This window comes from Triticum dicoccoides, chromosome 6A (genome assembly GCF_002162155.2).
Source record: "Triticum dicoccoides isolate Atlit2015 ecotype Zavitan chromosome 6A, WEW_v2.0, whole genome shotgun sequence".
NCBI classification, from domain to species: domain Eukaryota; kingdom Viridiplantae; phylum Streptophyta; class Magnoliopsida; order Poales; family Poaceae; genus Triticum; species Triticum dicoccoides.
Window position 1 is genome coordinate 592,117,852 of NC_041390.1, and position 15,090 is coordinate 592,132,941.

The window sequence follows — 15,090 nt, forward strand, 5'->3', positions numbered from 1 at the left end:
CACGTCTCCCCGCCGCCTGTTGAGCACCCGACACTCGGCGACCGCCTTGGCCGCTGAGAAGGAGTCGGGGAGAACGATGCCCGCCACCGGATCGACCGTCTCAACCGATCCCTGGCGCTAGAAGAAGAAGATGAGATGGGTCCGCCTTGTTTTGGCCCCCACATCCGAGATGAGCCCTTCCCCAAAGGGTTCACGCTCCCGAGAGATATGGCCAAGTACACCATCTCCGTGAAGCTGGAGGACTGGCTGGTCGACTACTCCACAACCGTCACCATCGCGAACGGCAACAAGCGGGTTGCCGTGAAGTACGTTCCGCTCATGCTCCAAGGCACGGCCTGGACATGGCTGAATAGCCTGAAACCTCGCAGCATCAACAGCTGGGTCGACTTCACCGAAGCCTTCATCCGCAACTTCACCAGCACGTACAAGCGGCCGCCCAAGCCTCGCCAGCTCTCCTTGTGCGTCCAAGGCCCCAACGAATCGACTCGCGACTACCTTACGCACTGGGCCGAGCTCCGCAACTCTTGCGAAGACGTGCACGAGGTGCAGGCCATCAAATACTTCACCGTCCGGTGCCGAGAGGGCACCCTCCTCAAACACAAGCTTCTCTGCGATGAGCCGGCGACCCTCGACGAACTGCTGGTCATAGCAGACAAATACGCCATGGCCGACTCCTCTATGAAGACGGAAATTCAAGTCAATGTGTCGGGCAAGGTGGCCCCTCAGGCCCTGCGCACCCCGGCTGGTGACTCCAGTCGGCGACAGCAACCGAATGACAACAAGCGCAAGGCCATGCACCGAGCTTCCACCAGCCGGCAGGTGGCAACGATCGAAGATCAGCGGCCGGAGGGGCAGCCTCCTCCCAAGCTTCAGAAGGGTGGCAAGCCCAACTGGTTACCCGCCTTCTCGTACGAACAAACCCTCGATGCACCCTGCAAGTTCCACAGTGGCGTGAAGCCGTCCAACCACACCACTCGGAAGTGCCACTAGCTCACCAGGATCGCCAAGGGCGATGGACTCCAGTCCCCGCCGCCTGCCGGCCCGCCACCACCTCCTCCTCCTGCTCAGCAGCCGGCGGTCCGGCCAGTCGGAGCGATACAAGAAGAATACCCTGAGGAGCACGGAGCCTATGTCTTGTTCACCAGCTTGGCTGGCGACACGCACACACTACAAAAAAAGACACATCCGTGACATTTTGGGCTGAACGAATTTTTTTCTGTCATACATATGACACTTCTATGACGATAATTGTGACAAAACCCGGTATCATCATAGATGTGGTGGGCTCCTACTTCTATGACAAAAAATCATGACAGAAAATGGGCTTTTCGTCCTGGGCGGGCCGGAGATGCAGCTGCATGACATTCTTTGGGCCGTCCATGACGGAAAAACCATGGTAGAAGCGAGGGGGAGGAAAATTTCAGGGAGTTCCCGGTTACGGTGGGAGATCGGGGGCCGAGCGATGCGTGTTTCTTTTGTACACGTACACGCGTGTGTGTGAGGCGTTGGCTCTAACTGAACCCGAGCGAGGCATTGGGCTCTAACTGAACCCGAGCGATTGCACTGCAGGTTACGCGTTACTGAACCCGAGCGATCGATTGATGGCTGTTAACTGAACCTGATCGATGCTGCCTCTGGGATGAATAGTGAGCGTTGCGGGGGGTTTGGATGAACAGTGAGCGGTGGCGTTGCCTCTGGATGAACAGGACCCCGTGGTGTGGTGGATGGCTGGATGAACAGTAGACGGTGGAGGGGAGCCCGTGGAGGGGTGGTTGAATAGGACTCCGTGGTGTGGAGGGCTGGATGAACAGTAGACGATGGAGGGGTGGTTGAACAGTAGCCGGTGGAGTAGCGCGCGGTGGAGGCTGGATGAACAGGAGCCCGTGGAGGCTGGAGGAGGTCGACGGTAGCCCGTGGAGGCTGGAGGAGGTCGACGGTGGAGATGAACAATATCCCGTGGAGTCCCGTTTTGCGGTACGCCACACCCCTCCCGATGAACAGGACCCCCGTTTCGACCGTAGGAGGTCCGTTTACCACACCCCTCCCGATCAACAGGACCCCCGTTTCGACCGTAGGAGGTCCGTTTCGTCCGTTTTGCGGTACGCCACACCCCTCCCGATCAACAGGACCCCCGTTTTGATCGTAGGAGGTCCATTTCCTCCGTTTTGCGGTACGCCAGTCCCCTCCCGATCAACAGGACCCCGTTCCGAACATAGGAGGTCCGTTTCCTCCGTTGTGCGGTACGCCAGGCCTCGTTTCCATGGCTTGTTCCGTCCAAGCCCTCCCGATGAACACGACCACGCATTCCGTTCCGTCCCAGCCGGTTGGCTCCCACGCGTAACGTTGCCTCCCGATGAACACCACGCATTCCGTTGCCTCCCCATGAACACGACGACGACGCTGTTTCTCCGTTCCGACCCAGCCATGTACACGAGCCCTGACCATACGTATGCGCGAGTAGGCGTTCGACACCCCGCCCGTATGTACACATACGTGGCCGTATTTTCTTTCTTGCACCCTGGCTGCTGTACGTACGTGTACATGCTACGTGCGCGCCTATACTACGACACATACGCGCCTCTACTACGACACATGCGCGCCCCTACATCCACCAGTATATATGTACGTACACGTTCGCGACCAGAATGACAACGCTACGTACGCTTCGACCAGGTGGGTCCCGACTGTCAGGCACTTCCTTGCCTGTGAAGATGTAGCTGGTGGGTCCTAGCAGTCAGGGGGGCGAATCGTTTTTTTACCCGGACGCACTTCCTTGCGTGCGAAGATGTAGCTGGTGGGTCCGAGCAGTCAGGGGCAAATGTTTTTTTCGCGAAATACGGTGGCCCGTCCGGTGGGTCCTTGCTGTCAGGTGGAGGAATAATTATTTTGCACGTAATAAGGAGGCACTTCCTTGCTGCGGCCGTGGACCCAGCTGTCAGCCTCTCCACGTACAGTCCACATCCGATGGAAGCCGTTCCTTGACCACGTTGACCACACTGCGCCGAGAGCACCAGGGCGGTGGACGACAGCGAGGCCTAGGAAGGGGACGACGGGGAGCCGGGGAAGACGTGACAGTGGAAGCCCGCACGGAGAGGAGTATGAGGGTTCACTGGTTCGGCTGCGGTGTGAGGCTGCCATCGCCGCAGGGCCTGGCCAGTGATGGGAATAGTAGGGGGCGGTGAGGCCTCCACGGCAGCTTAGCCGGCCATGGGAGGCAGGAGCATGCGGCACGACTGGCGCTGCTTTGGGCGGCTGGAGCAAGAAGACCAGAGGTTGAAGAAGCACTACGGCCATTGGATGGACATCATACGGTCACTGGAGCTAGAATCGTTTATATTGACTAAGTTGACAAAGCCCTCCGTCCCCGTCAACTTAGTAGGCCCACAAGTCAGCCTCCCACCAAAGTGGGTCCCAGCTAGCAGGGGGTATTCATTTTTTCGTGCGTAATAAGGAGGCACTTCTGGTGGGTCCGAGCTGATAGCAGGGGGAACATTTTTTCGCGAAATACGGTGGCCCTCGGGTGGGTCCCAGCAGTCAGGGGCAAATGTTTTTTTCGCAAAATACTGGTGGGCGTCCGGTGGGTCCTTGCTGTCAGGTGGAGGAATAATTATTTTCTGCGTAATAAGGAGGCACTTCCTTGCGGCTGCCATGGACCCAGCTGTCAGCCTCTCCATGTACAGTATTCTTCCGATGGAATTCGGTCGTTGACCACATTGACCACTCCGCGCCGAGAGCACCACGGTGGTGGACGACGGCGAGGCCTAGGAAGGCGATGACGCGGAGCTGGGGAAGACGCGGCAGTGGATGCCCACGCGGACAGGAGTACAATGGTTCACTGGTTCGGCTACGCTGCTGTCGCCGCAGAATAACAGGGGGTGTGGGTGAGTGGAGTGGAGGGATGGCCTGGCCAGCGGTGGGAGTAGTATGGGGCCAGTGAGGCCTCCGCGGTAGCATAGCCGACCACGGGAGGCAGGAGCAGGCGGCACGACCGGCGCTGCTTTGGGCGGCTGGAGCAAGAAGACCAGAGGTTGAAGAAGAACTACAGCCGTTGGATGGACATCGTACGGTCAGTCAAGCTAGAATCGTGTATATTGACTAAGTTGACAAAGCCCGTCGTCCCCGTCAACTTAGTAGGCCCACTATACTGGGTCCCTGCTAGCAGGGGGAGTATTCATTTTTTTGTGCGTAATAAGGAGGCACTTCTTTGCGTGCGAAGATATAGCTGGTGGGTCCGAGCTGTCAGTGGCGGTAATGTTTTTTTTCACGAAATACAGAGGCCCTTTCGGTGGTTCCCAGATGTCAGGTGGAGGAATCATTATTTTGCGTGTAATAAGGAGGCATTTCCTTGCGTGCGGCCGTGGACCCAGCTGTCAGCCTCTCCACGTACAGTCCACTTCAGATGCATGTCGGTCGTTGATCACGTTGACCACGCCACGTCGAGAGCACCAGGGCGGTGGACGACGGCGAGGCCTAGGAAGGGAACGACACGGAGGCAGGGAAGACTCGGCAGTTGTTTTTGTTTCCTACGCGGAGGGGAGTACGACTGTACGAGGGTTTACTGGTTCGTCTGCCATCGCCGGAGAATAACAACAGGTGTGGGTGAGTAGAGGGATGGCTAGGCCAGCGATGAGAGTATGGTGGGGAGGTGAGGCCTGTGCGGCAGCACAGCCGGCCGCGGGAAGGAGGGAGCAGGCAGTCCCGCCGACGCTTGTTTGAGCGGTTGGAGTAGGAAGAGGAGAGATTAAAGAAGCACGACGGCCGTTGGATGGACATCCAACAGTATACAGGCCATCTGTGGAAAGCCTCAAATCTGTTGAAAACAGCATACAGCCCATCTGCCATTATTTCAAATAATTTACAGCCCATTTGCTAATTCTTGCGGGTTTTTTTGGAGCCCATATTCTTTTTATTAGAATTACAGCCCATATTGTGGACACGGTTAAAAAATTATACGAAATTTTGCATATGTCGGTGCGGTCTGAACTGTTTTTAATCCCGAAATTTCGAGTCACATTCAGACTGATTTTAAAAATAAATGTATATCAATATAAAATCCAATAAATTATCCACGCATAAAAATCAATGCAATTTAAAATCTCGAAATGAAAAAAATATATTTGAAACTAATTGCCGGTTTGATGCGTTTTAAAAATGTACAACCCATTTCTCATTACTAATAGGCCATTTTCTCGGCCAACCGAATGAAGCTCTCCTCGTCTTGAAAGATTCGCAGCCCAACAGGCCTAATAAAGCGACTTACTTGACAAATCACAAAAAAACTGGGCTAGCCATTTTCAGAAAGAAAAAAACTACTGGGCTAGTATGTGGTAAACATAAAAGAAAAAGACTGTCTAGACAGGCCAGAGTGTCCTGCATAGACCAGTTGACACCCTGCTTCCGTCTCAAAAACAAAATAGATAAATGCCACTCCAATTATGGTGATTCATAAAAATTCCACTGCAATTTCCAAACTCTGAAAAATGCCACTGCAATTTTTGCAAACTTTGAAAAACGCCACTGCAGTTTGCAAACTTTGAAAAACGCCACTCCAGACTTCGAAAAATGCCACTAGAAATGGCATGAAATGGCATTTTTCAAAGTTTGGAAATTGCAATGGCATTTCTCAGATACACCAGATTTGGAGTGGCATTTATCAAATTAACCCAAAACAAAAATAACTGGGCGAGCTGCTGGGTCCCTGGTGTCAGCCGCTCGTTGTGCAATTCTCTCATTTATTGACTACGTTGACAATGGCATGGGACCCAGATATCAGAAATCCACTAGGAGGAGCCATTTTTTATTGGCTTGAAATAAGGAGGCACTCGCTTGTGTACTGCCATGACCTTGGCAGGTCCCTGCTGTCATCCTCTCCATGTACAATCATCTCCTGATTGTGTACGCGTCAACTTGCTAGGCCCACAAGTTAGCCTCTAAACCCGTGGAGGACAAATACAACCCATTTAAAAAAATAACAGCCCATTCCATACGTTCAAACGGAAAGTTCAACATTCAGGACAAAGTAACAGGTTTGATACATATATAGAGTACTGAACTTCCACGTTGACAACCATCATAGCCAAGTTAACTATCTACTCCCACTAATACTCTAGTAGCGTACAGGTACTAACTTACTCTTAGCTAACTAGACGATGCCGGCCGCCATCTGTGGTACACGCTAAACGCCGGCACCGGTGTCGTGCGCCTCACCTCAGACTTGCAAGAGGTGCGATAGGGCGCGTTGCTCGCGCGCGTTGGCCCTTTCCATGCCGGCGTGGTCCACCGAAGCTTCGGCTTCCAAGCGGGAAACCCACTTGACGAGTTGGTAGTAAAAATCGGCGTCGCGAACGTGTGCGTGCCCGACAGCCTCCAGGGCTATTTGCTGGGCGCCGGCCTCCATGTAGTCGGCCCAGTTGCTGGCACTCTGCTCGCGACTCAGAGCGTCGGTGCGCTGCTGCTCCATGTCCCGCTGGCGGCGCAAATCGGCGATACGCTGCTCCTCCGCCAGGCGGTCGCGCTCCAACAACTCCTGCTCCTCCGCCATGCGGTCGCGCTCCAACAACTCCTCGATCTCCGCATTGCCATCTAAAGATAGATAGAATGCCTCCTCCCTCCGTCTGCTTTCCGGTGAAGACCCGAACACTAGTTCCGGCGGTGACCGCCTCCGGCGTCGCCTACCGCGGACGGGCGGGGGCATGGCGGACGTGGCGTGCGACATCGGGCCGGTGGGGGCTTATGAGGATATGGCGAGTTGGGTCATGGTGGCACCGGAGAAGGCCGGGAAGCAGTACTTATAGGCGGAAGGTTGCGTGACGGACATCAGAATTCAATGCATAATGGCTTAGCGCGCCAGCTTGCCGTGGAAAACTAGAGAAACTAAAATTATGACTGTGCCGTCCCGTCCCGTCTGGGTCGCACGCCGGCATGGCAGTCAAATGAGTGCACACGAATCATCTCCCTCCTTGTCAATAATGATTCCACGGATTTAAAAAGCCCGCAACAATTAAAGCGTATCTTTTTTCACATTAGTTAGCTGCCTTAATTACGGCCGGCTGCATGCAGGCACTCAGAATCGCTCACAGGCAGTACACGAAGCAGCATGCAACGAGTCGCATCCGAGGGCACGCATGCAGCCACTTAAATCGCTGGAATTAATTAGGCTTAAACTTCTGCATGCCGTTAATTATTGCCATGCCTTGGTCTAGCTGCTTTGCTCACGGAATTAATTAGGCTTAAACTTCTTCAGAGGTAGGCATTTTTATTTGTGTAGGATCGATAGTGTAGCTTGTCAGTTTCTTCAGAGGTAGGAATTTTTATTCAAAAAACTGCCACTTTGCATCTTGCGTCGCAAATAAAACTGCCAGGAGCACATTTGTAGGCTAGCTAGTGATCAATCAGTAACTTGTAAACACTGAGCGAACAGAAATAAGTAACTGTTAATGCATCTCAATGATTCACAGATCATATACAAATATGTAGCTCCAAAAGCAAAGATCAGCCACTTCGGATCTTGCGTCACAACTAAAACTAACTAGTACGATTCCCATACATAAGATCAACATGTTAATGCATCTCAATGATTCATAGATCATATACAAATATGTAGCTCCAAAAGCAAAGATCTAGAAAAAACATCTGTTCTTCCTACTAACATGGATGCTTCTCTTTGCCAACATTCAGTACAGACCGAAAGACAAATTTGTTTGTGAAGTCTACAATTCCTCTTGCAAACGTAAGTGGTTTCACCAACAGCTGGAACCATGAGAATGAACCACACATGATGGAGTAACATCCACTGCAATATGATTTGGTCTTCTTTTGATCACACCGCGAGACTATTTTCGGAATACAAACTTTAACTTAGGTAAAATGACGCCCATTGTATAATCAGACCAAAGCAATGAAGCACCTAGTGTTGGCCAATAAATAGTACTGTACTACTTTTCTGCAGTCCATGAAGTGACCATCCAATCTTTCTGTGTCTATTTTCAAAAGTCACTGCATGCAGTGACTATACTATTCTCTTGTGCAGTTCAACCAAAATTGCGGACACTTTGTTTGTTTGCCAAATAGCAACGGGCAGACATCTCTGTCTGCACAAATATCAAGTAGCTAGTAAACATATACCACACCTTGTATTTTTGGTTTAAACATGTCTCTTCCGCTTAGCATCTGTCATGTTCTGCACTAGACAATCTGATACAGTTATGTTTTGCCCTGGACAATTTCATACTGAATTGATTTGCTGGTTCAGAGCAGAAATATAGCGCCCATTCTTCATCAGAACAAGGATATCCATGTTCGCAGTGATGGAAGAGGTGAAATCGATACAACCGAAATTGAGCATCCAATCATTGAATCCTGTCCTGCACCTCCAATGTAGGTCCACCCTGCTAATAAATTCACATGCAAACCACTAGTATTACTATCTAATGTCAGTACAAAAAGAGTAACAAGATAGTAGCAAACCATGTACCTTCGTAATGAACAGCTCATAGTGCCACCAATTGGATATAAAGGTTTGGAAAAAAACATGCTCCTAATGTTGAACCAGTTGGACTTTTTGTGCAGTTCCACTAAAATCGAGCATCCCTGTTTGCATAGATATTGAAAGTGTGATTACTCTAAAAGTGACACTAGTTGAAGCATAGACTCACAAATATAAGCATTCCAATTTCTTAACGGGAAAAGGTAGCAAGACTGTTTCTAACCACCTGTTTGAAGGAATAAATAAAGCAACAACGGCTGATGTCAGGAAGGCATACATAGTTTTTTTTTCTGAAAAATTGAGCCATTCCTGACCTTTCCTCTTCTTTTAAGCAAATTTTGTGCAGTTCTACTAAAATAAAATGCCGTCATCGCCTTGACAATTCAGTGACACTGTACAAAAGGAAATGACTTAACATTACACCATGATGTCAGGTATGTAGTCGACAGGCATTAGAGACAAACAAACAGACCTCCTCCGATAACATAATGAACATTAATTTTAACAAAGGTGTGACTACCTTTACCGGGATAATTTGAGTGAACTCTACACCCTTTGTTCCTTAATATAAGACATTTTCGCGGTTCAATTTAAAGTACCCAAACGTCTAGTATTTAGAAAAACAGGTAGTAGTTTTCTTGAGCACATATCTGGGAAAGCTTGCCACACTTTATTTATGTCCATACGCTAATGCAACACCATTCGAATACTACAAATATACACTAATCCAGTGGTTAGTGCAACAATAGAGTAGTTAGTTTATTATAGGGTACAGTACAATGGTTTTACTGAACAGATTCAATAAACTCTAGCACTGGAAGGTTTCTATAAGAATTAACAATACAAAATGTACAGGCAACAAGTTTCATCATTGTATACTATCTGTGCATGAGCATTAAACCAAATACAAAAGTCTGAAGGTAACTAGCATTATTAACTAATGACAGTATAAAAAATTGCAAACCATGTACCTCCAAGGTAAATATCATTTCGAACTCGGGGGGACCTTAAAAATTTCTACCCCAATCTTGATAATCGATCAAACATAAAAACTTGATTGAACGAATCAAGAGACAGCCAGAGGAGGAGGTGCCCACTCTTGACCTTTCCTATTGTCTTCATAATTGTCTGTGCAGTTTAACCAAAATAAAATGACATCAACGCCTTGGCATTTTGGTGACACTGTACAAAAAAATTAACTTATCTCATGAAAGTGAGGTATGTAATCTATAAGCATTAACAGTGCAAAATCTGAAGGTAGTAACAAGTTTCATCGTTGGTATACTGGCTGTGCAACAACATTAGAATGCCTTAGCTGAAAAATCTTTAATACATCCACAATCAACAGCTAACCCTGAAATAATCCAGTGACATTAAATGGCATTGCTTAAATTTATCGGTGGCATTAGACTAGGAGCGGCATTAGTTAAATGTGGCATCACTTTAGCAGTATCATTGCTTGACTTGACTGCTGGCATTATACTAACAGCAAAAAAAGTGGCAATAAGAGCACGGGAGGCCCATTCGGACAGTATGCGCACCAGGACGATGTACGTCCACGGACGCAGAGTGGTGAGGGAGGTATGGTTGCCCAGAGCAACAAATATCCAGGCAGCATATGTGGATTACCTCCCATTTTTGTTCTCTTTAGCCACCTTTTCCTATGCGAGGACAACAAACCGATCGACCTGTTCATTCTCTATTGTGTTGTCATGCCTTTCTACCCTTCTTCAATCAAGAGACACGAGACTCGTTCCTTAGCTACTGATTTCCCCTTTTCAACCTAGATGTGGGTTCGATGCCTACTCTCTTGGACAGTACAGTCTCCCTTCCTTTCCTTATTCAACCCAGACATGGATTAGTCTGCATGAAGTAGGGTTTCCTTTAATAGTGCAAATTATGGTTTTCGTCTGTGTGGCCAGCGGAGCAGAGGATAGCAAATTGGGAAGATGGTGGAGTGGAAAAAGATCCACATGCAATGACGTGGAAAATGGGGCAGTAGAACAAGGTTATGGTTCGAAAAGAGGTAGCATATCTGAGGGTCGGCGGGAAGTGGTGTAGCGACCAGACCTCAAATAGTCTGATCTCTATGCTCCAGTGTCATCCCTGGATCAGTAATGCTGACACCACACAGTACTCGGAGGATTTATAGCAGAGTAGCAATTGCACACTTATTACATCGAGTGTCTCAAGAGAGAACTTATTACAATAAATATGGCTTAAGGCCATCTAATAACGATAACAGCGGAAGGATTGGAAGATAAGTGAGTCCATCAACTCCAACGGCATCACTGAGTATAGAACCACGACCTAAAAACTCCTTAATCATCGTCTGAAAAGTCTGCAACATTAACGTTGCAGCCCGAAACGGGTCAGCACATGGAATATGTTGGCAAGGTAACACATAGAGAGTAATGGAATGAAACAGCTACACTATATGCATATTTGGCTGGTGGAAAGCTCTATGGTTACAATTTTTGCGTAAAGCCAATTTTTCCCTACTTCAAAGGAATAAGTTTATTTAACTATCATGGTAGTTGTTAAACATTGAGAATGGTTGACAGCATTCTCAATCCCAATTAAGCATCATCATTAAACATAACCCAACAAAATTAATTTAGAGTAACATGTTGAGATTCACATGAAAATCCAAGTACTAGATACTCAAGATGTCCATAACCAGGGACACGGCTAATCATGATTAGTTTGTTACACTCTGCAGAGGTTTGCGCACTTTTCCCCACAAGACTTGATCTCCTCCGTTGGATTTCTCGCACTACATGGTGTTTGAGAAACGGATGACCGAGACATAGTCTTCAGAAGCATTTGCACCTTACGATGGGTAGACCGGACCACCTACAACCCCTACATCTGCTAGTCTACCACTGTAAGAGTTCACACGACTTAATCAACTATGCTAGAGCCCATAATAGCTTGTGGCTGCACACAGAAGTTTCTAGCCTGAATAATCTCATGATCCCTTTGAGCCTGGGTGGCGGTCCATAAAAAACAGGCAATCCTGGTCTACCCAGGTGCCTAGACAGGCAATCCTGGAATAACCAGGTGCCTCAATCCACCCAGATGTGTGTTTAAGTTCCCACCTTAGATAAACCATTAATTAACAATCTCACATCTGTCAATGGATTTCACTCACCCAATCCACGTCTACTAGCATAGCATGGCATGACAAGCAAACGTAGAAATAACTCCCAAAGGTTTGAAAATAAACTGGTAATAGGTACTACCTCATCTACTTCCCATCCCACAATTTAATTAGATCCTAATCATGCAATGTGTGAGGATTGATCTAATGCAATAAAACCGGGTAGTAGAGAAGTATGATCGAAGTGTTACTTGCCTTGCTGATGATCCGAGAAACCTAACGATTCGAAGTAACAGGCGGCGCACTCCGGATACTCTATCGCAAACAAACAAACGAGCATACAATAAGTACTCATCTATGGCACAGGTAAAACTCAAATAAGAGATCTAACCAGAAGGTTCAACTTAAGAACTCCGGTTAGCAAAAAGAATCAAATCGAACAAAGCAACGAAAGTCAAACGGCGAAAGAAAACAACTTCTTTCTAGTAATCTGGATCTAGGGCAAATTTTACAGTAGCAAAATCTTGTTTTAAGTTGGTTAAACGGATAGAGGGTTTCGAGACGAAACTCTAGGCGCTTGAATCGCCTGATTCCGATAAACGAGCGAAAAGTTAAACTAAAACAAAAATTGGATCAGGAATCGCGATCAGAAAAATCGCGGATTTAATCCGAGAAAAAGAAAAACGATGAACGCTCGCTAAAAAAAATAAACCGGAAAACCGATCTATTTAAAAAAAACCGAATCTAATAAACCGGCAAAAACCGACGAAAACCGATCGGTTTTTTTAAAGACGGCACAGAAAACGAGGCGGCGGCGAACCTCGGCGGCGGCGACAGCATCCGGCGGGCGGCGCGGCGGCGGCGTCGGCGGTAGGCAGCGGCGGCAGGGCGGCGACGGCGGCGGCGCGGCAGCGGCGGGGATCGAGGGCGGGCGGGGCTGGCGGCTAGGGTTTCCTCCCGGGGGGGCTGGGCCGGCTTATAAAGGCCCCCTCGGGCCAGAGTCCTAGTCGGACACGACCCGTAGGTCGGTTCGTTTTTTTATTCTGCTCGGAAGAAAAAAAAAGAAATACTAAACGAACTCCAAAAATTCCGAAATAAATTTTCACGGGCTTCTAAAATCAAGCCTCACAAGGTGAACATTTATTTGGGACCTAAATGCAATTTTGAAAAACGCACTTTTTTCCTAAATTCAAATAAAACACCGAAAAACTCCGGAATAAAATCCTATTTGATTCTATTATTAAATCCTCAATATTTCTTTATTTTGGGAAAGTCATTTTATTCCCTCTCTCATATTTTTGTAATAGAAATAATTGATGATAAAATAAATAAAATCAAATGATCCTATTTTCAAAATTTGAGAAAACTCAAATATGAAAATAACGAAATCCCCAACTCTCTCCGTGGGTCATTGAGTTGCGTAGAATTTCTAGGATCAACCAAAATGTAAATAAAATATGATATGCATTGATGATCTAATGTATAACATTCCAAATTGAAAATTTGGGATGTTACAAGTGGCTTCGCTCGTGGTCGTCGTCCTCCGCACACACTACGACAGCGAGCTTGGGGACGGAGGCCATCCCGCGCGAGCGCTAGGTCTGAGAGGACGGCCTTGTCGTCAGTGCGTGACCTCGCTCGCCGACGACGAGTGCGTCAACGCTGCACGTCCTTTTCTTCCCCGACGGATCTGTGACCACCGGTGAGGAGGGAGAGAGGGGCCATCTTTTTTAGATCTGGAGAGAGGGTGGTAGTGTGAGAAGCAAGTGGGCAGCCCTTAGCAAGAAAGCACTCAAGCTCCAGCCTATATATCTTTTTTATACTACTAGTATTGGAGGTGGAGTAGTGGTAGAGTAGTTTATATTTTCTCTGCGTTCAGTACCAGTTAGTCGTGCTTTAAAATTGATCGGCACGCCATTAAAAAATAAAGGTCGATAACTAATGCGGCACCTCGCGCCAACGCGGCCAGATCGCATTTTGCACGAGAAATTACACACCATGTTTCATTGACATGTGGTCCCGTTCCAACATATCAGTGAGATGACGGCGAGTAGTAGGAGTATTTCTGAATGGACGTGTAGGCCGGGGCGCCTCTTCGTGAACCGTGGCAAACTCGCAACCGTCCACCGACTCTTCGCCTTTCCCTCTCGATTTGGAACTACTGTTGCACGCTCTTCCTCTCCCTCCTCCATTTTCCTTCAGCCCTTCACCCTTTCTTCTGCCATTGTTCGATCGTCTTCTCCATGGAGGGAACAGGCTGGAAACGACCCCGTTATTCTTGCCCCGATCTGAAAGATGACGTGGTGGAGGAACTCATTGATCGGTGCGACGTCATCACCTCGGCTAGCATGGCAGGTTCGTTCAAGCCCATTCTCGACTCAACTAATAACATCATTACAAAGAACCCAAGAGTCAAGGAGCGGTTTGATCTCCCCTATCTTCTTCGCCGTGACCCTGATGACTGGCGCCGGCACGACGGAGACCTCACCCTGTGCTAGTTGATGCCGCTTGATAATGATACGTATGATGTTAAGATGCCATCGCTTGAGGGCAAGGCTTGGGCGGGCGCAAATGGAGATTGGGTTGTTTACATTGAATGTGTACACTCGTGACCGGGTTCAACTTCCAAAAATCTCAGCAGACTGCCCAGAGGTTGAGCACACCGGTATTGTACGCACGTTCAAATACGATCATGGTGACTGTCTTCCATGGAAGATAGCAATTTGTCAAGTTCCCAACCTCTCTTGGAATTACAACAACTATGGAGTTGTTGCTATCTTCGACAAGCTTGTTGCCGTCCTTGGTGGTTCAACTCGATGGATATTGCTCAAAAATCAGTTTCTGTACACGGATGAGTACTGTGATGCAATTCAATACGAGGGCCTTGTGTTTGCTGCCACCACTCATGGCACTATTTTTGCATGGGATCCTCGTAGTTTTGGTACGTTTGTCTTCCACCGTAATTACAATTGTTTCATCCACATGCATGTGGGTTAGCAAGTTTCCCTTTACTAATTAACCTTCTTCTTGTGTTTCCATGGTCCTGTGAACATCCCACCACCTATCCTTGAAAATTTGTATAACCAAGGGGGATATGACGATGGTGATGATCACGAGCATGAGGATGAGCAGCGCCCATATACTCTGTGGCGCATGGCAACTAATTCCGATGGATCACCTCTTCTTGTGTGTATACAGCCCACTGATGATGTTACTGCTAAGGAAGCAGGTGTAGTCTCCCATGGTCGTTGTCGGTGTCAAAACCGTCAGATCTCGGGTAGGGGGTCCTAAACTGTGCGTCTAGGCGGATGGTGACAGGAGACAGGGGACACGATGTCTTACCCAGGTTCGGGCCCTCTTGATGGAGGTAATACCCTACTTCCTACTTGATTGTTCTTGATAATATGAGTAGTACAAGAGTTGATCTACCATGAGATCGAAGAGGCTAAACCCTAGAAGCTAGCCTATGGTATGATTGTTGTTGTTGGTCTTACGGACTAAA